The 21,348-nt window shown below is 38.6% G+C and overlaps 1 pseudogene across 1 annotated transcript in view; it reads right to left on the reverse strand.

Moving 5' to 3' along the window:
- LOC148864487 (ATP-dependent zinc metalloprotease FTSH 11, chloroplastic/mitochondrial-like) overlaps positions 1-21,348 on the reverse strand; it is a 97,956-nt pseudogene that overhangs the window by 44,844 nt on the left and 31,764 nt on the right. The window contains exons 4-8 of the transcript XR_016109574.1: positions 18,949-19,037; positions 18,015-18,138; positions 16,282-16,401; positions 15,691-15,741; positions 9,992-10,053 (exon numbers count right to left, since the gene is read on the reverse strand). The product of XR_016109574.1 is annotated as an ATP-dependent zinc metalloprotease FTSH 11, chloroplastic/mitochondrial-like (transcript). The remainder of the gene's footprint in view (positions 1-9,991; positions 10,054-15,690; positions 15,742-16,281; positions 16,402-18,014; positions 18,139-18,948; positions 19,038-21,348) is intronic.

The raw sequence follows: 21,348 nt of genomic DNA on the forward strand, positions 1-21,348 counted from the left end.
AAGGGAGTGACTACAAAGAAACCTTTGCTCTAGTAGCAAAGCTCAACACAATCCAGGTTTTATTGTCATTAGCTGCAAACTTTTCATGGGAGCTACATCAGCTGGATGTGAAGAATACTTTCCTAAACGGCGATCTACATGAAGAGGTATTCATGCATCCTCCACCAGGCTATGTTTTTTATAGGAAAGTGTGTAAACTGAGGAAAGCATTATATGGTCTTAAGCAGTCTCCTCAGACTTGGTTTGAGAAGCTTTGTGGGGCCATGAAGAAAGTGGGGTACATTCAAAGTGGGCATATCATACCTTGTTCATAAGGAAACAAAATAGAAAACTTACAACACTCATTGTCTATGTGGATGATATGGTGATACCAAAATAGCAAACTTACAACACTCCAATAGAACAGAACCATGGTCTACAGGAATCAGTAGGAGAGGACTACCTTGATAAAGAGAGATACCAAAAGCTGGTAGGGAAGTTGATATATCTGTCTCTCACTCGACCAGATATTGCTTATGATGTACATGTTGTCAGCCAATTCATGCACTCTCCAAAGATCCCTCATATGAGAGTAGTGGAAAGGATTCTTATGTACTTGAAGACTTGCCTAGGAAAATGAATTTTGTTCAGAAAACACAATAAAATTGAAATTGAAGCGTATACTGATGCAAATCGGGCTGGTTCTGTTGGGGACAGGAAGCCAACTTCTGGGTATTGCACGTTTGTTGGAGGGAATCTGGTTACATGGCGGAGTAAAAAGCAGAATGTGGTTGCTAGATCAAGTGCAAAGGCTGAATATCGAGCTATGGCTCATGGTTTTTGCTGAACTTCTGTGGCTTAGGACCCTTCTCAGTGAACTCAGGATAAGGATCGAGTGTCCTCTCAGGTTGTACTATGACAACAAGACTGCCATCAACATTGCAAATAACCCAGTGCAACATGATAGGACAAAACATATTGAGATTGACCGACACTTCGTTAGAGAAAGAATAGTCTCAGGGGAACTCTGCATTCTTTATACTCCTTCCAAGATGCAGATTGCGGATGTGCTAACAAAAGGGCTAGCTTCAACGAAATTCTTGGACTTACTTGGCAAGCTAAACATGACTGACATCCATGCTTAGCTTGAGGGGGGGTGTTGGCTCGACTGATTTAATGTATATGTTTGTCACTGTCGGGTCTTAAGTCATTAGTTATTGGGCCTAAACTTGTTTAATGTTTTATTTGTCTAGGTGTCCCATCACTAATCAGGGGCATTCTAGTCCATTCATGTAACACTATGTAATAAACATATATATAAGATAGTAGGGTCGGTTGAAAGGTTTTGAGCCGCCATTCTTAAACTTTCTTCTCTTCTTCACTTCTTCTTATTCGGCTACTATGTTCCAGCAAACATTGACATCCCCTTTATCATTTGGAATCTTATCTTATTAAAGCATATGTTAATACTTCTTCCACAGCCCATCTCCTTTTTAGCATTCTCCTCATTATTTTGGAGCCTTCAAGATGCCCCAAGGCATCTCTAACTGGCATCATTAATGGTCTTCATTGTACATTACCAAAGCCCTTTATGTTATCAAGTAACGGGGATAATCATAGACTCTCTTGGATGACATCTTCCTGAGTTTCTATCCCCTAGTTTTGAGTCATCTATCTCAATGTTCATATTCTACTCAGGCCTTTTTTTATAGGTAAAAATAAAATTTCATTTAAAAAAAAAAAAAAGAGAAAAAGCATACTCTAAGAGGGTGAAGAGGCAACACTCGGAAGAAGAAAAGCAACAACAATAACATGAGCAAAGGCTAATTAGCACCAGATGAACAGATTACATCTTTGAAAAACCCCATCTTCCAAAGATCAACCCCCAGGACTTCCTTCCCAATTTATACAACATCCGACAACATAAACGAGATCAATTTCTTCTGATCTATCTCTTACAGATGCATCTATCTGGACTGGATTCCTCGCCACACTCCATTCTAAATCCTTTCTTCTTCCCAATCTCAGGCCCTTATTCATTCCAATTCACATTTCCAAATTCAAACTCAGCCACCCATCCACTCTCTTACATCTAACAGCCCCTTCATTCTTCATCTACCAAATCCTCTTCCCCCCCTCGCCCCAAAAAACATTTTTCTTGTTATTTTCTTCTCTCCTGCTCCTTTCCAACTGTTCAATTGCCTTCCTGAACACTTTCTCCCCTCCTAAAAAAATAAACCAAGAGATTTTCACACCTCCCACCAGTCTCTCCAGGCCCAATTATAATTATCCCCCTTTCTCTTTATCAAATTTTTTTCTATGTTACGTCTCCTGATTTTTCAACCCCTAGTCTGGTGAAAGATAATGTCCAATAGAGCAACATCACCCCAAGAAAAATAAAAAATAAAATAAAAACTAATATGATATCCTCACAGATCCCAAGTTCCATAGATATAAATGAACTTCAAGAAATGCTTAGCTGTCAGTCTTTGTTTCTTTGTTGTTTGTATATGGTCTAAAACAACATGCTTTATATATTTTTAAATGTATTAGCATAGAAGTTCTATATATTTGCCTAAACATCAGCAGAACCAAACACATGGGCACAGCTTTTCTAGTCAGGTCATCTAGTGAGCTTTACTAAGGCTATGTTTGGTTTGAAAGAAATATGAGAGAAATAGAAAGTTGAGAGAGAGTTCTTAAGAAACTTCACAAGATTACTTAAGATCTTTCCATTAACTTTTTATCTATCTCTTATTTTCTATCAACCAAACACAGCCTAAATGACCCGGGAATCTTCTACAAGAAAGGTGGAAATTTAATTTTGACTACGGAGCTCAAAAGGAGTCTATGAACTCCTCACCACCCTTCATTCATATAAAATATTTGGCCCAAATAACCTTGACATGTTTTAGGATAATCCCTCAGAATGAATTAAAATTTTGAACAACTAAACTAACAAAAATAAACAACTCAGAATGAATAATATTAGTTGTAAAAAACACCAATATAAAACAGGTATATACCTAACATGGATTATGGGATTCAATATGTGGCTAATTCAGTAGGTCCCCTATTTGCTAGGTGGTCTGTACTGGCCACAATGATCCCTCCACATGACAGAAGTAGGTGGGTTCATATAGAGAAACTCCCTGCTTGACCCAATTAGAAAAAGCCTTTCCCCTGATACCTGCTCCCTTTGCTTTGCTTGTAGTGAGACTACTGAGCACCTGTTAATCTCCTCCCCCCAATGTGGCAGGCCTTTTGAAGCAAGCTTCTTTAGGCAACCGAAAAAGGGGAAAAGATGTTGTGGAGAGACACAAGAGTTGTGGTCTTATGGAAAGTATGGGAGGAAAGAAATAATAGGATCTTTCAAGGAAAAAGAAAATCAAGGGATGCTTTGATTGATTGCATCACTATTAAGGTAGTTCAGGTAAAACCAGTTGAGTTGTTTAAGGAGTTCTTGGTGGATGATATGATTAGGGGCTGGAATTCAGTAGCAAACTCTTCAAGGTTCAGTCCAGCATTTCAAGAGAGTTGGGCAGTGTCTACATAACAAAGAAAAAAGTTGAACTTCAATGGCAGCTCTGTTGGTAAACCAGGGCCTTTGGGTCTAGGAGTCTTTAGAGATAGGGAAGGAAAAATTTTGGCTCTTTTTCTGGGGCCTATAGGATTGGGTGATTCGTTAAGACTGAGGTTGGCCAAACAGATGGGACTACACCAGATTGAAGTGGAAAGGGATTCAAGGTTAGTAATAGACTGGACGAAAGCTGGACACTTGGGAATATGGAATCGCAGACAAGCTATGAGAGAAGTTTGGTGTCTTACAAATGAAATTTAAGCAAACTTCAAATGGGTTAGAAGAACAGAAAATGGCCTGGCTGATGCTTTAGCCAACAAGGATCAAACAGGAGATAACTTTTCTGGGCTGTATTGTAACAGTGGATCTGTATTGTAACAGCTATGGAATGTCTGATATGTAATGTTATGATTTTAAAATTTAATGATTGTGTAGAGAACACTGATGTGGGCCCCACAGCTATGGTCCCACTGTGTTTGTAGGGTAGAAGATGTTCTAGTCTGCCTAGGGTTAGCTATTGGTCATTTAGTTGTTTCAGTTGTTATTTATTTATTTGTCTTATTTTTTGCTCTATATGTTATGTAAAGACTAAGGGCAGATCTGTCCTTTCCATGTAATGAGCATAACCTATAAATATTAATTAAAGTGGCGGTGGCAAAACATTAGTTGTTTCAGTTGTTCTACTGCTTCTCCTCCCTCTTCCTCTTCTTTCCTCTTACCTTTCTTCTTATCTTCGATCCTAAAATCCATTAGGGTTCAAGACTGATAACAGTCCTGAACTTCTACTTGGTATCAGAGCTAGGGCTTCTCATGTGAGTCTAGCCTAGCCGACCACATGAGAACCATCTAAGGCTGGAAGCTGAGAAAGCAGAGTTCGTTGACTGGTTCTTGGAGATCTCCAGAGGATTAGCAGCTGTTTGAAGAAGTGCCACAGTTGCAGCGAGTTGGTGATTAGGAAGAATTAGAGAAGGCTAGGGTTCGGGTAACCTTGGTAGGCAGCGAACTGCATCCTATTGTAAGTCTTTTATTTTCTGAGAGAAGTAACATCAGAGAAGATAGGTTGGACCTATCCAGCAAGGGTGGCCGAGCCACTCTAGGGTTTTATCTCTCTATTCTCTAGGGTTTTGTCTTATCCTTGCGGCAAACCCTAGTATTGGACTGAACCTTGTGATCTTATCCCTGCGGCAAATCCTAATAGTTCAGTTTTAGGGTTTCAGCATATCAGATTGATCAGTTTAAGGTTTCATATTAACCCTAATACAAACCTTATCCGTACGGTACTGTCTGGAGTGTACAGCTTTTAGGACTGATTAAAACCTCAAATTGGCTTCAACATATCAGATTGTTCTTCAAACTGTTTTTCAGTTTTCTTTTGGGGTTTCGAACACTTCTAAAGGGGTGAAAACAGTTCGGACTGTTGCTGTTGTGTGTGATTGTTGATTTCAGATCAGTTTTATACATATTTCATGCACATCTACTATGAGTACAGATTGGTTCTATACTGATTTTGTGATTGTGGTTGGTAGTCCTAGTGTTGGTTTTGACTGTAGTAACCCTAATTTTGAGACTTCTGGTTCTTGACCGAAATGGAGTTTAAGAATCAGGCAGAAGGCAGTTTTGGGAAAAGTAGTTATGGTGATGGTTCTGAGACAGGTTTTCAGATTACAACAGTAAAGTTTGATGGATCAAACTATTTGGAATGGGCCCAACCAGCCATGATGGCTATTGGGGGAAGGGGCAAAGTAGGGTATCACTTGGGAGATGTGGTAGAACCTTCCAAGGGAGACCCTATGTATACCAAGTGGGTCCAAGAAAACTACTTGGTTATGACATGGCTCTGTAATTCTATGCAGCCCCATATCAGCCGAAATTACTTATGGGCAAAGACAGCCAAGGAGATATGGAATGTGATGAAAGAGACTTACTCCCAACCCCTTAATGTTGCCAGAGCATATGAGTTGAAATGTGGGGTGAATTCCCTTAAACAAGGAGAGAAACCGGTGTCGGTCTACTTCTCTACCTTGAAGTCCCTGTGGCATGAGATTGATCACTTAGAGACTCTTGAGTGGGAGAGTCCCAAAGATGCTCAGATACATAGAAAGCACATCGAGACAAACAGAGTGTTTGAGTTCCTGGCAGGACTGAATTCAGAATATGATATTGTGAGGCAACAGATTTTGACAAGAGATAGTGTGACACTCTCTTAGGCATACTCCTTAGTGCACAGTGAAGAGACCAGGAGGAAAATCATGATGCAACCTCATCCGCTTACACCTGCCTTGGTAGCTGTCAAACCCAAAACAGAGGGTGATTCAGAGAGGGACAGAAAGAAGGAAGATAAAAGGGATGTGGTGTGAGCATTGCAAGAAACCTAAACACACAAAAGAAACATGTTGGAAGCTGCATCCACATTTGGTCCCGGCAAAGTTGAGAAATAAAAGGGGTAATGCTCAGCTCAGTTACCACAGTCATCATCAGCTCCGGCCACATCGGCCTTTGCACACTCAGGTACTCGAGCCTCAGCCTACCATGCCTCCGCTCCAGGTACTACTGAACCGTGTTGGGTAATAGATTCAGGTGCATCCGACCATATGACTAGCTTGCCCTCTTTGTTTACTACTTATCTTCTGGTAGGGATAAAGTATCTATAGTTGATGGCTCTCTTGTCCCTATTTTTGGCAAGAGTGACATCAAACTGTTGGATACTATATCCTTGTCCTCTGTCTTGCATGTTCCTAAACTGGATACTAACCTCCTTTCCGTTAGTAGTATTACCAAACATTTGAACTGCTCAGTAACTTTCTTTCCTAATCGATGTGTTTTTCAAGACCTGGAGACGAAGAAGGTGATCGGGACTGGCTGTGAGACGAATGGGATCTATCTGCTCGAGGAGAGTCCTCGTCGGGAAGAGTCAGTGGATAAGAAGTTACTTGTTTCTCAGGTTGTGAGTCCGGTTATGCTTTGGCATAACTGATTGGGTCATTTATCTTTTCGGTCCTTGAAGAGTCTGTTTCCTACTTTGTTTGAGTATGTTGAGTCATCTCAATTGAAGTGTGAAAGTTGTGAGTTTGCTAAACATTGTAGAAACTCTTATTCATTGAATAATAAAAGGAGTAATAGTTCTTTTGATATTGTGCATACTGATGTTTGGGGGCCATATCACATTCCTTCTATGGGTGGGTACAGGTATCTTTTGTTATTTGTTGATGACCACACCCAGTTTTCTTGGGTTTATCTTATACGATCACGAGATGAGGTGCCTGCCCTGACCCAAAACTTCCACCAAATGATCCTAACCCAGTTTGATGCCAGGATCAAAGTGCTTAGATCTGATAATGCAAAGGAATACTTTGCTAAGCCATTGGCATCGTACCTCCTTAACCATGGGGTTATCCACCAGAGCACTTGCCCTCATACACCTCAGCAGAATGGGGTTGCAGAGAGGAAGAATAGGCACATCTTGGAGGTGGCTAGAAGTATTATGTTTACCTCCAATGTCCCTATTCGCTTCTAGGGTGATGCTATCCTTACGGCGGTATATCTTATTAATCGGATTCCTTCTCACGTTCTTGATATGAAACCTCCTTTTTCCCTTCTATACCCCAATGAGGAGTTGTTCACTATTCCCCTCAAGACATTTGGTTGTACTTGTTTTGTTCAGCTTCTCGGTCCCCATCACTCCAAGTTTGAACCCAAGGCCTCCAAATGCATCTTTCTTGGTTATGCACAAACTCAAAAGGGTTATTGTTATTATGATCCTGTCTCAGGGAAGAAGTTTGTGTCCATGGATGTCACTTTCTTTGAAGAGACACCCTACTATTCTCGGGTCTCTCCTCAGGGGGAGAGTAGTGAGCATGGAGATTTGGGTCCTTTTCTTTAGGGGGAGTGTAGTGAGGGTAGGGTTAATACCTTTGGGGCTGTTCCCTTACCTATTCCAGTTGGTGATGAGGGTTGTAGTAGCGAGGGTGATCAGAGGGATCGGGAGTTGAGAGTCTATCACAGGCGATGCAGGCAGGTTGATCCCGGTCATCAGCAGTCCCAGCCAGCTCTAATCTCTTTTGCGACTCCAAGTCCAGATATTACAGTCCCAGGGCCCACAGAGACTCCTTCCATTGTTGCTACCTCACCCTCTGCAGATGACCTTGACCTTCCCATTGCCCTCCGTAAAGGAAAACAGCATTGCACCACATCTACAGCCCACTGCATCTCCCAATTTTTGTCCTATGATCGCCTATCTCCCTCCTACAGGTCCTATCTCACCTCCGTTGCTGATGTCCCTATTCCGAGAACAGTGCAAGAAGCCCTATCAGTCCCGGAGTGGAGAGGTGCAATGCAAGTTGAAATGGATGCCCTGTTGAAAAATAATACCTGGGAGCTAGTTGACTTGCCCAAAGGAAAGAAACCAGTTGGATGCAGGTGGGTATTTACTGTGAAGCACAATGCGGATGGTTCCATTGAGAGGTACAAAGCTCGGCTAGTTAAAAAAGGGTTCACTCAGACTTATGGTATAGATTACTTGGAGACATTTGCCCCGGTAGCCAAGATGACCACCATTCGGGTTCTATTATCTCTTGCAGCAATCTACACTTGGCCTTTGTACCAAATGGATGTTAAGAATGCCTTTCTGAATGGGGACTTGTAGGAAGAGGTTTACATGCAGTTGCCTCCTGGATTCTATGATACAGAGGCAGGTAAAAAGGTCTGCCGGCTCAATAAGGCATTGTATGGTTTGAAGCAGTCACCTAGAGCTTGGTTCGACAGATTCAGACTAGCCTTTGGGAAGTTCGGTTATGTACAGGCCCAATCAGATCATACACTGTTCATCAAGAGGGTGGAGTCGTCATTGACACTACTTGCAGTATATGTTGATGATATTGTAGTGACAGGAAATGACAACCATGAGATTGAGTCCCTCAAACAGCTCCTTCATCAAGAATTTGAGGTGAAAGATCTGGGTACACTACAGTATTTTTTGGGTATTGAGGTTGCTAGATCTAAACAGGGGATCTTTGTCTCTCAGAGGAAATATGTTTTAAATCTCTTGGTTGAAACTGGAAAGCTAGGTGTCAAACCTGCAGATACACCCATTGAACAGAACCACAGGATTAGTGCAGAGAGTGGGGAGCTGCTTGAAGACAAAGTTATGTTCCAGCAGTTAGTGGGAAAGCTCCTATATCTATGCCTCACTCGACTAGATATCAGTTATGCCGTTAGTGTTGTCAGTCAGTACATGCATTCTATTAGAACCACGCACCTTCTAGCAGCAGAAAGAATACTAGCATACTTGAAGAGATGCTCGGGTAGAGGTATACTGTTCAAGAACAATGACCACATGAAGGTGGAAGTCTATACGGATGCCGATTGGGCTGGGAGTGTTGATGACAGAAGGTCTACCTCTAGATATTGTGCTCTTGTGGGAGGTAACCTGGTTTCTTGGAGGAGTAAGTAACAGAGTATTGTCTCCCGATCCAGTGCTGAAGCTGAGTACAGGTCAATGGCTTATGGAGTGGCTGAAATTCTTTGGCTGAAATCACTACTTGAGGAGTTGGGTATTGAGTATGAGAAGCCCCTGATGTTGTATTGTGATAATCAAGCGGCTATTAATATAGCACACAACCCAGTGCAGCATGACAGGACTAAACATATTGAAGTTGATCGACACTTTGTACGAAGAGGGTCTCATCACAAGAGGTGTGTCTCCCATACATCACCTCCAATATGCAACTGGCAGATATCCTCACCAAAGTTGTACCACGGAAGAAGCTAGAGACAGATCTATCCAAGTTGGGAATGATAAACATTTATTCCCAACTTGAGGGGGAGTGTAGAGAACACTAATGTGGGCCCCACAGCTACGGTCCCACTGTGTTCGTAGGGTAGAAGATGTTCTAGTCTGCCTAGGGTTAGCTATTGGTCATTTAGTTGTTTCAGTTGTTATTTATTTATTTCAGTCTTATTTTTTGCTCTATTTGTTATGTAAAGACTAAGGGCAGATCTGTCCTTTCCATGTAATGAGCATAACCTATAAATATTAATTAAAGTGGCGGCGGCTGAACATTAAGCTTCTGCTCCTCCTTTCAACCCTTGTGTTCTACTGCTTCTCCTCCCTCTTCCTCTTCTTTCCTCTTACCTTTCTTCTTATCTTCGATCCTGAAATCCATTAGGGTTCAAGACTGATAACAGTCCTGAACTTCTACTGATTGAAAGATACATTTCCAATTATATATATATATATATATATATATATTAATTGTATGTATATATATGTATAATTGTTACATTTGGTGTTTACCACAAACTAGAGAAAGGTAGGCAAAATATTAAATACGTACATTTCTATCTTATTTCTTGAAACAAAAAAGTTCCTTTTTTCAATAAATGTTTGAAACTTCTACAGAATTTCAAGATTGATTGGCATTTATCGGTACTTACATTTCCTCAAACTCTGACCCTGCTCTATAAAAAAATGGTACACCAGCCTCTCCAGCAATAGCCTTCAAGAATCCAAATGCAACAGTCATATTCAGGAATATATATATATATAGGGAGAGAGAGAGAGAGAGAGAGAGTTATAGTTATGAACCAAAAATAAAGTGATAAACCTTTACAATCAAGCAGTTGACTGAATTCTATCCATATGCACATGAAGGTTGATAAACAGTGATTTTAAGTCAACCAAAGGAAATGCAATTAATTTCATGATATCCAATTTAGAGATGCAAATGGGTTAAGGGGATGGGGATTCCCAATACTTTAACTCTTTGGTGAATGGGAGAGAGAAGAAGAATTTTATTGCAAGATTGGCCATGATTGGGGAATCATCATAGAACAGGAGATATCAAAATTCTTAATGGACCACTTCGAATCAATATTTTGTCTTTTTCCTCCAAAGATTAAAGGTGGAAGGTTTGGGATGGCCAACCTTGGATAAGGATTTAGTGGAGAAATTGGAGAAATCTTTCGAGCTAGAAGAAATTAAAAAGGTAGCTTTCTCCATAAAAGGGTCCAAGGCACTGGGCCCAAATACTTTCAATATGGCCTTCTGTAAGTGTTGAGAGGTATTGATGTTGGACTTGTTTGATGTATTCAGAGAATTTTATGAGAGGGGGATTCATTAACATAAGTACAAATGCAACTTTCATAGCATTGGTGACTAAAACGCTAAAACATAGCATGCAAACCATCCCAAATATTTCAGACCAATCAGTTTGGTGGAAAGCCTCTATAAAATCACTGTTTGAGTGCTTTCTCTGGGGTTGAAGGAGGTACTTCCCTCAATAATTGCCTAGTTCCAATAGACCTTTTTTAAGATAGAAAGATAATCTATTAGAGCCCAATTACTAATGAGTGTCTTCTAAAAGACAAGGTCACAAGGACAAGAAAGAAGGGTTGGGCATGCAAATTAGACTTGGAGAAGGTTTATGACTAATGTTGATTAATCATTTCTAGGGCAGGTATTAGAAAGATGTAGTTTTAGGGTTAGATGGAGGAAATGGCTCAAAGGATATCTCCAATCGGTACTGTTTTGTGCTAATAAATAGAGGTGTCAAGTATTTCAAAAAAAATAAATAAATAAAGCTGTCAAGGATTTCTTTCCAGCTAAGAGGGGTTCGAGGCAAGGAGATCCCCTCTCTCCCTTTTTACCCTTATAGCAAATGCCTTTAAGTCACCTAATTTTAAATGCATACAACTTTTGGTTTAACCAAACGTTGCAGGGTTGGAAAAAGAGATAGTTTGCAATTCACAAACATTATATTGTTTGATGAGAACATGAGGGAAATGGGGATCAGGAATATATAACTTTTAATGAAGTGTTCTGAGAAAATTTCAAACCTGAAGGTAAATATTATATATAATATGTATTATAGGTGTCATATTATAATATTTATATATAAATTTTAAAATATAAAATGAAATAACATATATAAATATGTATAAATAATATATATGTAATATCTGTGGGCTGGTCCAGAGGGTATTGGGCCGAGGCCCAGTCCTGAAATTTCTGAGCTTGATGCAGGCCCGGGCCCAGGCCGAAAAATGATCATCTCTATCTTATACATGTCCATTTTTCAGATCCCAACTATGATTGCTAATAGGTTAGAGAAAATACTGAGATATTTTTTTGTGCAAAACAAGGACAAAAGAGATTACCTAATGAACTAGGTTATGGTTTGTAAAAAGAAAGAAATTGGAGGAACTGGGGCTGAGCAATCTAAGACTAAAAAAATTAGCACTTTTGATTACATTTAAAATCCAAGGTCATCTGGAACTTTGGATTCAGAAGAGGGTTAAGGGATTTTGAAATGCCAGTTGCCATGAGTTTGGTATCAACATTAGAAGGTATTTTCTTTGATGTTCTTAATCAATCCTCTAAATCCCAATAAACCTTTCATCTAAAAAATTAACACTTGTGAAACTCTTCAGAGGAAAAGATCAGATTGGTCTTTATTTCCACACATTTGTCTCCTTTCTAAAGCAAGCAAAGAAGCTACTTCCCACTTCTTAATCTTTTTCCCATTTTGTCAGCATAGTTTTCAAGGCGCCAAGGCGAGGCTAGGTGACAGGGGGGCACCTTGTCGCCTAGGCGATGGATTTTTTTTAAGTAAAAACATGTATCATAGCTTAGTTCCCTAGGTTCCATAATTATATTTCCTTATAAATATCCATAATTTTCATAAGAAAAGTATAAATTTCATTTTAAAGTATAGAAAATCAACATATTCCAACATAGTCATGAGAAGAAAAAGAAGAAAGAAGAGAAAATTCAAAAAATATAGGGGCTGAACCGCCTATTTCTGTTATAGGAAAAGAAGAAAAGAAAAGGTGGAAGAAGAAGAAATTATATATAAACACACAAAATTAGTAAAGAAAAAGAAGAAAATGTGTTGATTGGACACATTTTTTGTTCTTCCTTAATTATTGGTTCAGGTTTTGAAGTCTTTGAGGGTTCAATACAGCATTTAGCAATGTTTGTGTTGACTAAACCCTAACAAATAAGAAAATAATAACAAGAAATTAGTATATAAACACACAAAATGAATATTTTAGTTTAAAAATGTCTATTTTATAATTATAACCTAAAAAAATTAAGAATATAAAAGTTTCTTTATAACACGCTATAGAGAACTGCTTGGCAATTAGGCGAGGCGAGCCTCCAAGGGCGCCTTGCCACCTAGGCGTCACCTTGACAACTATGTTTGTCAGCAGAATTTAGGAATGGTTTTGTGCTCTTTTTGGATGCAGGTGGAGTCCCCCAACTGAATTGGTAGGCATTTTTAATTCTTCCGATCTTATTCCACCAAGGAAAGGAGGGAACATGATATAGAGATGAACAAGGACAGAAGTACTATAGACTATATGGGAAGAGAGAAATGGCAAACTCTTCAATGACAAGGCACAGTCTATAAGTGCAACTATTAAGTGCATCACAATTAAACTGGCTCATTGGGTAAAAATGGTGAGGCTCTTTGTTCCATTCTCATTTAAAGACATCTTAAGAGGATCACATTGGGTGGCAGGCTCTTCTTCAGCCAGATCCATAGTCCTTTCTAGGTGGAGGCCACTTGATTTGAATATGATAAAACTAAACTTTGATGGCCGAAGTAGGGGTAATCCAGGTCCATCTAGCACTGTAGGGATCTTTAGGGACTGCAAAGGGGCAATCATTGCCTTATATTCAGGTACTATAGGTCAATAAAACTCCACAATGGCAGAACTAACTATGATGCTACAAGATTTGAGATTGGCAATCTCTTTCAAATATAGAAAATTGGTAGTGGAAGGAGACTCAAAAGTGGTAGTGGGCTGGCTTGGAAATGGTGGTCTGGTTCATGGTAGTACCAAAATACTATGAGAGAGATAAGAGCGATGGAAAGAGAATATAGTTACCAATTTTAATTGGATTTACAGATCAGACAATGAGTTGACTGATGCAATTGAAAACAAGGGTTAATAGATCACATCTATTTTGGGAGCAGGTGGGGAATATGTAATGTAAAAGGAATTGTTTAATATAAAAGGAATCATATCCCTGTTACCTGTACCTGTGTCACTATCCTTACCTGGGCATCACTGCTCATGTATCTATATTTTTTTGTAACATAATGACTTTTTATTGGTAACTAGAAACTTTATTAACTTTTAAAAAGAATGAAGTATAAACAAATTAAAAATGTGCCAAGGATTGCTATTATAGCGTTAGGCTAGTCCTAGCTACCCAACCCCAAAATCTAACCATTACTTGCATTACTATATTCAATCCCTATGGAGAATGACCCCCCAATACATAGCATATTAAATACAATACCTATACCCATATTTGTGTTTGGGATCTTAGATTAGGAAATGGGGAATCATGTCCTCATTTCCTGTATCTGTGTCAGTATTCTTATCTGGACATCAAAGTTGCTCATGTACCTTTATGTTTCCCTAACATAACAATTTTTTATTGGTAACCAGAAACTTCATTAACTTGTTAAAAAATGAAGTATAAATAATGCCCAAGCACCACTTTTATAACGCTAGGCTAGCCTAACTTCTCCACTCTGAAATCCTCCTGCAACTCCTTCCATGGAGAATGCCATTCTATTTTCCACTCACCTTTGTTGCAGAGACCCATAGATCCAAAATCTCCACCAGCAAGAGCCTTTCAATCCCCTTGCAGCGGTGTCACTAACTCCAACTTTCAGAGTTCAACACACCATTGACAACCCACTGCTTTACAGGGGGTGTACAGAAGTCAGAAGTAGGTGCTTCAGAGAGCTGAAGCCTGGAAGGTTCTCAAGAAAGTTGAAAGGGTGTGAATCATTGAAGTCTGGTGGACGAATCAGATATCTTATTTTGTGTTATTATGTCCTTGGCCAGGTGTGCTGCCACCCTTTTATAGGAGTCCGTCATGTAATTCATGCTTGATGTGATTTCAGAATATTCTTTTGTCAGAAAAGCACTTTAATTAGTTATGTCAGCTTAGTACAAACAGCTATTAGAGGGATATGAGTAAACTCGGTACCAAACAAGGTGCTTTTCTGAGTCCTCACATGTCATTCTGCCACGTGTCCCCACTTTGTGCTCTGTTTTACTTAATAAAATGCTTATTAAGTTTGTGTTTTGCAATGTTTCAGAGGTCCAGGCATCTGTGGGGTTCTTCTGTCAACTTATAGTGTGGGGCATGTCCATGCCCTTACACCCCCTACCTAGCTAACTCATTAACTAGTCTATTAGCTGACCTTTGTGTCCAAATAAATGTCGCCCAATTCCTTTCCCAAATGTAGAGTTTCTCTCATCTTGTATTGGTATTGCCAAGAACCAGTACTGCCATTTTTTAGCCAGTCATCTTAGACCATGCCACACTGCCAGTAACTCAGCCCTTAAGGAATCTCCATAACTAAAGGATACTAAGAAAAACTTGTTTTGACATGAATTACAAGGTTGTGTCTGCATCACAGGAGTGGAAATGGAATAGAATTCCACTGACCTAATTCCACATAATTGAAATAACATCTCCTTGTAGGAGTTTTAACCCTGCCAATATCACAGAAATGAAAGCCTAGAACTTGGTGGCTTCCAAATTCCACTCTGACATCGAACTGAACCAAAACAGTCAAATTCAGAATACTGTGGAATTGGTACCATCAACTCCATACTATATTTCCATTTCTACCCTGATCTAAGCACATCTGAAGTCTGAGAAGCAAATATTTCTCTTAGGACCCAATAGACAAAATTTTCATGTCCAGAAGTGCCTCAATACTTGATGTTTGTATCACTAGGATCAAGCACAAGATAGGTCAGGAATGATTTGAAAAGGCTGAGGACAAATTACTGAAAGCTTACAAGTCAATGATGTGATTTCTATTTTTTAGTCTTTTTGTGTCTTTATTTGCATCTACTTTGAGCCATTTATTGGTGATTGAACATTATGTTAGAAGTCTACTCAAAACTAACATGGTTCATGCTCATGCCTTAAATTTTACATTCAAGATATAGCAGAATGCAGTTGAAAAAAAAAAAGAAAAAAAGTAAAATTTAGAATCTAAGGTATTGGACATGCATAAAGGTACGACATCCTGACATAAGATAGTGTTTCTGCCATGGTAAACTCCCAAATCTAGTAATAAAGTGGAGTATACCTTAGCAAACAAAGTCTTTCCTGTCCCAGGTGCTCCTGTCAAAAGAATTCCCTGCAAATGACTATTTATAAGACTTAAACAACAACCGACCATAATTAGCAGATGTGAAGGTACAAAAACACAAAGAAGGAATGATCCATAAGGAGACTGTTGTCTTGAACCATTATTTTTTGTTTTTAAATTAGAAATTAGGTGATCTACGAAGCCTTCCGGCCCTAATATCATATGAAAATTATTACACTGCCAAAACAAAGAAAACAAACGTCGTGATTTTGTTTAAGAATGAGAAGTATATAATACCACCTCAAGTTTAATGAATTTGGACCTGATGCCTTAACATCAACTTCAACCATACCACAAGATAAACATCCACATTTACATAAAACACAAGGCACCCCTCCCAACAGGAAGGAAATAAGAAAGAAAAAAGAGAGGTAAAGATAAGTTCCATCTATAGTTTTTTCTAAGCAATAAAAGATTCACAAGAGGATCTTCACATTGAATAAGATGTACATATCCATTCATTCAGGGAATATATTTAGTAACAGCAATACAACAAGGAAGATAAATAGTTTGAAGATGTGCACAAACCTTGGGCAGCTTCCCCCCTAGGCGAGTGAACTTTTCTGGGTTCTTGACGTACTCTACTACTTCCTCAAGTTCTTGTTTTGCATTGTCACAACCTTTTACATCCTTAAGGGTTTTCACATTCTGTGACAAGTCAAGTAGTTAGGGAAAATGAAAATGTATATGTGTGTGTGTATGTATGTATGTATGTATGTATGTATGTATGTATATATATAGAAAACATAATAGGACAGGTTTCGATTTATTCATCCACATCTACTTGGATAAACAAAGAAATATAGAAGTAAAAGAAAGCATCTATCTTGCTTCATACACACAACATGCAGGACTGATAATTAAACAAGTACATTTTCTACCACAGATAGATCTACATGGTCAATGAAAGACTTAATACCCCTGAAAAAAAATAAAAAACTACCTTTATATTTTGAGCCATTAATTTGACCAGGAGGTTAAGAAGGTGAATCAATTTATTCTCAGTTGTTATCAAGTTAGATTGAAGTTGCTTGAGTAATGTTTATGCCAATGAGGCTGTCGACCCTTCTCCATAGGCAACATAAGTCTGGACTGGCTCTTTCTACAGGTAGAGAGAGCTGGCAGTTCAATTGGTACAGGTGGTCTACCACCTCATCCTTGCTGGATGTGACTTAAGTTTCAGCACAAAAGGTCCACCACGAGGATTTATAGCATATACGATGAAACTTTCAAGGACAACTAGGCTTGTGGAACATATAACAGGAATCTTCCATCGGACATGTTATACAGTCCAGATGTCAGTCTTGCTCCTCCCCCTACTAGAGCTTCCCATGCTCTTTAAACCATCAGTTCTTTGATTCCATTAGACCATATTTAACTAAACCAAATTGACATTGCCTAAACTTTTTATTTTTCCTTTTTGGGAAATGAGACACCAGTAAAGCTCTAGGACTCTAACCCTCGCATATGATTAATTGATTATGATTAAATTCAGTTTGAAATTTTGGTTTTTGGTGGAATATATTAAATATTGCATTAGCATGGTTTTTCTTTTTTTAATCAATTTTGGCACAGATTTTTCTTAGCTAATATCACTTCCAAAGAAGTTGCCACTTGTCCTTTCTGCAATTACAATCCTCCTACTCCCAGTAACCACCAAATTCCATACAGAAAGGTGCCATTAATTGGTAAAAAATAATTTGCTCCAGTTCATCACTCATCTACCAGAGGTAGTACATGTATCACCCTTTGTTTTCATGGGAAATTGGCATATAGTTGCAGTTCAAACTTGACCTAGGTTGCTTAATGAACCAAGGAATCATCCCCAACAGTGCACGAGCAAACAATTTAACAAGAATGTGAAAAAGAATGATCATAGGTGATTTGAGTTATCAAACTTTTCAAAGATCCTATATTCAGCTTTGCTTTTTAATTGATCCTTCATCACATGCAAAAGTCATTGTATTTACAATTAAATGATCATAGCCTCATAGGTGATTTGAGTTATCCCCCGAAAAAAGTTGTATAAAATAATTTAATTCAATTCTTTCTTGATCCATGATATTCAAAATGGAATGCAAAACCAGATATTAACCTATTGTAAATAAAACAGCAATTAAATCAAAAAATAAAAGACGCGAAAAAAAATCAAAAAATAAAAGACAGGCTCTTTTTAAGATCTAATGACCAAAAGATAATCAATACAATGCAGGAATATAGAAATCTGAAAAGAAATAATCCAAACATCAACTACCAACCACCTTCTCTGGCATATATTCTTTGTTCAACTCCTTTGGAGCATATGAAGAACTTGAGCCAATGCCAGAAGTGCCCATACCACCTAAGCTGCCAACATATTTCTGAAGTGCAGCAGCACCCATTACCCTGGAAACATATTTCAACTTTAAAATAATGAGCAACTCAAGAATCCAACTAAAGAAATAAGCTCATTCTTGATAGGAGCTCAAATATGCATTTTTGGGCTCAGTTGTACTCATAAAGGGACAAGTGGGATTGGCTCTGATTGAGAGCTGTGTATTGTAATATAGATACTTTTTCTCTAAATTAATATAATATATCAGTTACCAATGAAAAAAAAAACTTCATTAATAATCCAGAAAGATAAGAGTATAATTGTCCAGCCTGGTTAGAGAGAACAAAACGAGGCAAAAAACCACATCCAAGATGAAGCAAACCACAAGCTTACCAAAGACACGTGACAGAAAACAAAGAAAATCTATCCTAGGAGGGAAGGCACCAATACAACTCAGATCTCCACATGCTACTGTAGAAAATGCATGCATTTCAAGACAACATAACAAATTCATTTCAGGGGGAAAATGAACTGACTGAAAAAGGCAAGTTACCACCAAAAAAATCCTGCTAAACTTGGATAAGACAATCAATTCTTTAAAAATTCAAACAGTGGGCAAAGTATGCAATATGGTCAAAGATAAATTAGCAGAAAAACGGGCATTATTTGTTGTAATGGTATAATCCGGGCTGGCAAGCATGAGAACACAGGTTCAAGTCTGAGGGCAGCTACTTTGTTTGAAAAAATGCCAAAAGGTAGGACCATTCCCAGTCTACCCCTCCCGAGACCCCAGATAGTTGGGACCAACATTGGGCAATGGCTTTTTTTAGTTTTTTTATAAAATAGTAGAAAACAATAATACAGATACGTAAATGTCATACCGCATCAAACCAACAACAATTGTAAACAAGATAGTTGAGATTAGCTCTTGCACCAAACGTGTTGACCTGTTCGATGCTTTAGGATCAACCTAATACAGGAAAAAGAATCAAAATAAGTAGCAAGAAAGAAATGTTGGGTGCAAATAAAACACATCAGTTTTTTTATCAGAAGTTGGTCATTTTTATTAATAAGATAAAAGAATAGTTTATGTAGATGAGTGTGCCACCTCCCTTTTTTCAGTTAAAAATTTTCTTTGTGGCATTACAAGTTTTTTTTTAAGATAAAATAAAATAAACTTTATTAAATCAAAAAAGCAATTACAAGGAAGGTGATAAGCAATCATCCGAGAGGAAGCAAAATCCAAAGAACCACGCAAATAAACCCCAATCCCAAAAAAGAAAACCACCCCAAACAAGAATAATCCTTTCGACCCAGCTAAAAGAAAAAACCACACCGCAACACTAAGGCAAGGCCCAGACCCTACAAACCAATATCAACACCCTCCAGAAACCCATCCCCACTTCCCACTCCCACTCAAAAACTCTTCTTATCAGCTTTTTGAGAACAATCTTCTAGTCGCCTTTTCTCTGATCTTTTGTGTTTCTTGATGAGTTTATTAGACCCAATACCATATAAGCCTCCTTTTGTCCATGCAAAGACTTTTGAAACTGGAACTTGCTACTGACTTTTTACGTTCTTTTGAGCTCTGAATCTTCTACTTGTATTAAGTGTTTTCACAGCCTCTTCCAAACTCCCATCTGGCTTTTGACCCCCATCTGAAACCAACGTCCTCTCAAATAAATCTTCCTGCTTCTTGAAAGCATCCCCGCCATCTCTAACAATCACTTGTTTTTCAGAATTGTCAGATTTTCCATCACACACTGGAACGATACAGTAGAAAGTTTGGACAACATGTTTTGATATAAAAACTGTAAAAGAAAGAAGAAAAGAAAGAGGAGAAAAGCTTCCAGCTAAGAAAGAGAGAGAAGAGAGATAGAAGAGAATGGGAGAAGCTCAGAATAAGGTCTGCCACCCCTTTCATTAGATTATATACTCATAAATAAAAGAGAGTACAAAGACAAGTAAGCCCCTAGTAAGTCAGCTACTTGTGAGAAACTAAAAACACTCTTAACTTAAAACATAAACTAATGGGCCTAAGGCCCAATAACTCCCTAACTATGCTATGTAAATAAAAACATGTTATATCAGCCCAAAACTCAACACTCCCCCTCAAGTTGGGAATAAATGCCACGCATTCCCAACTTGTGTAGATCATGCTCCAGCTTGTTTCTTGCAACTCCTTTTGTAAGAACATCAGCAAACTGCAAGTCATATGCAACATATGGCAAGCAAACTTCTTCGGGTATCACCCTTTCCCTTATAAAGTGTCTATCCACTTTTATATGCTTCGTCCTATCATGCTAAACTGGGTTGTGGGCAATGTTAATTGATGCCTGATTGTCACAATATAGCATCATAGGTTCTTCAGCCTCAACTCCAATCTCCCCTAACAAGGAACGGATCTAGAGGAGTTCTAAAACACTATGTGCCATGGCTCTGTATTCAGCTTCTGCACTTGACCTTGCCACAACTGTCTGTTTTTTACTCTTCCATGAAACTAAATTACCTCCAACAAGAGTACAAACTCCTAAAGTAGATCTCCTATCATCTAGGCACCCTACCCAATCAACATTATGTGTAAGCCTCTAACTTCAACTGTCCATGGTCAACAAACAATATGCCTCTACCTGAGTGTCCCTTTAAATAGGAAAGCATCCTGTCAATAGCCTCTCAATGCTGAACTTGTGGGACATGCATGTATTGACAAACTACACTCACTGCATAAGAGATGTCTACTCGTGTCATACATAAGTATAGCAACCGCCCCACTAACCTCTGATATCTTCCAACATCCTTCACTAGCTCACCCTTTGAAGCATTTATCTTGTGGTTTTGATCAATAGGTGTACCAGCTGCCTTTGCCCCAAGCTTTCTTGTCTCTTGTAGTAGATCTAGAACATACCTCCTCTGTGAGATGAAGATCCCATGCTTGAACCACTTCAATGCCCAGAAAGTACTTCAGCTCCCCAAGATCCTTAATCTCAAATTCTTTGTACAGATTATTCTTCAAGGTATCAATCTCACTCAAATCATTTCCTGTAACTACAATATCATCCACATACACAATCAAAATTGACACCAGTGACCCCCTTCTCTTCACAAAAAGAGTGATCAGATTGAGTTTGAGTATAACCAAATACAACCAATGCATTTCTAAACCTATTAAACCAAGCTTTGGGTGATAGTTTTAAACCATATAGGGACTTCTACAACCTGCATACCTTTCCTTTTTTCACATTATTGTAGAAGCCAGTTGGAAGGTCTATATGCACCTCTTC

Source organism: Nelumbo lutea, chromosome 3 (assembly GCF_056320005.1).
Source record: "Nelumbo lutea isolate HS-2025 chromosome 3, American lotus-T2T, whole genome shotgun sequence".
In the NCBI taxonomy this organism is placed as follows: Eukaryota; Viridiplantae; Streptophyta; class Magnoliopsida; order Proteales; family Nelumbonaceae; genus Nelumbo; species Nelumbo lutea.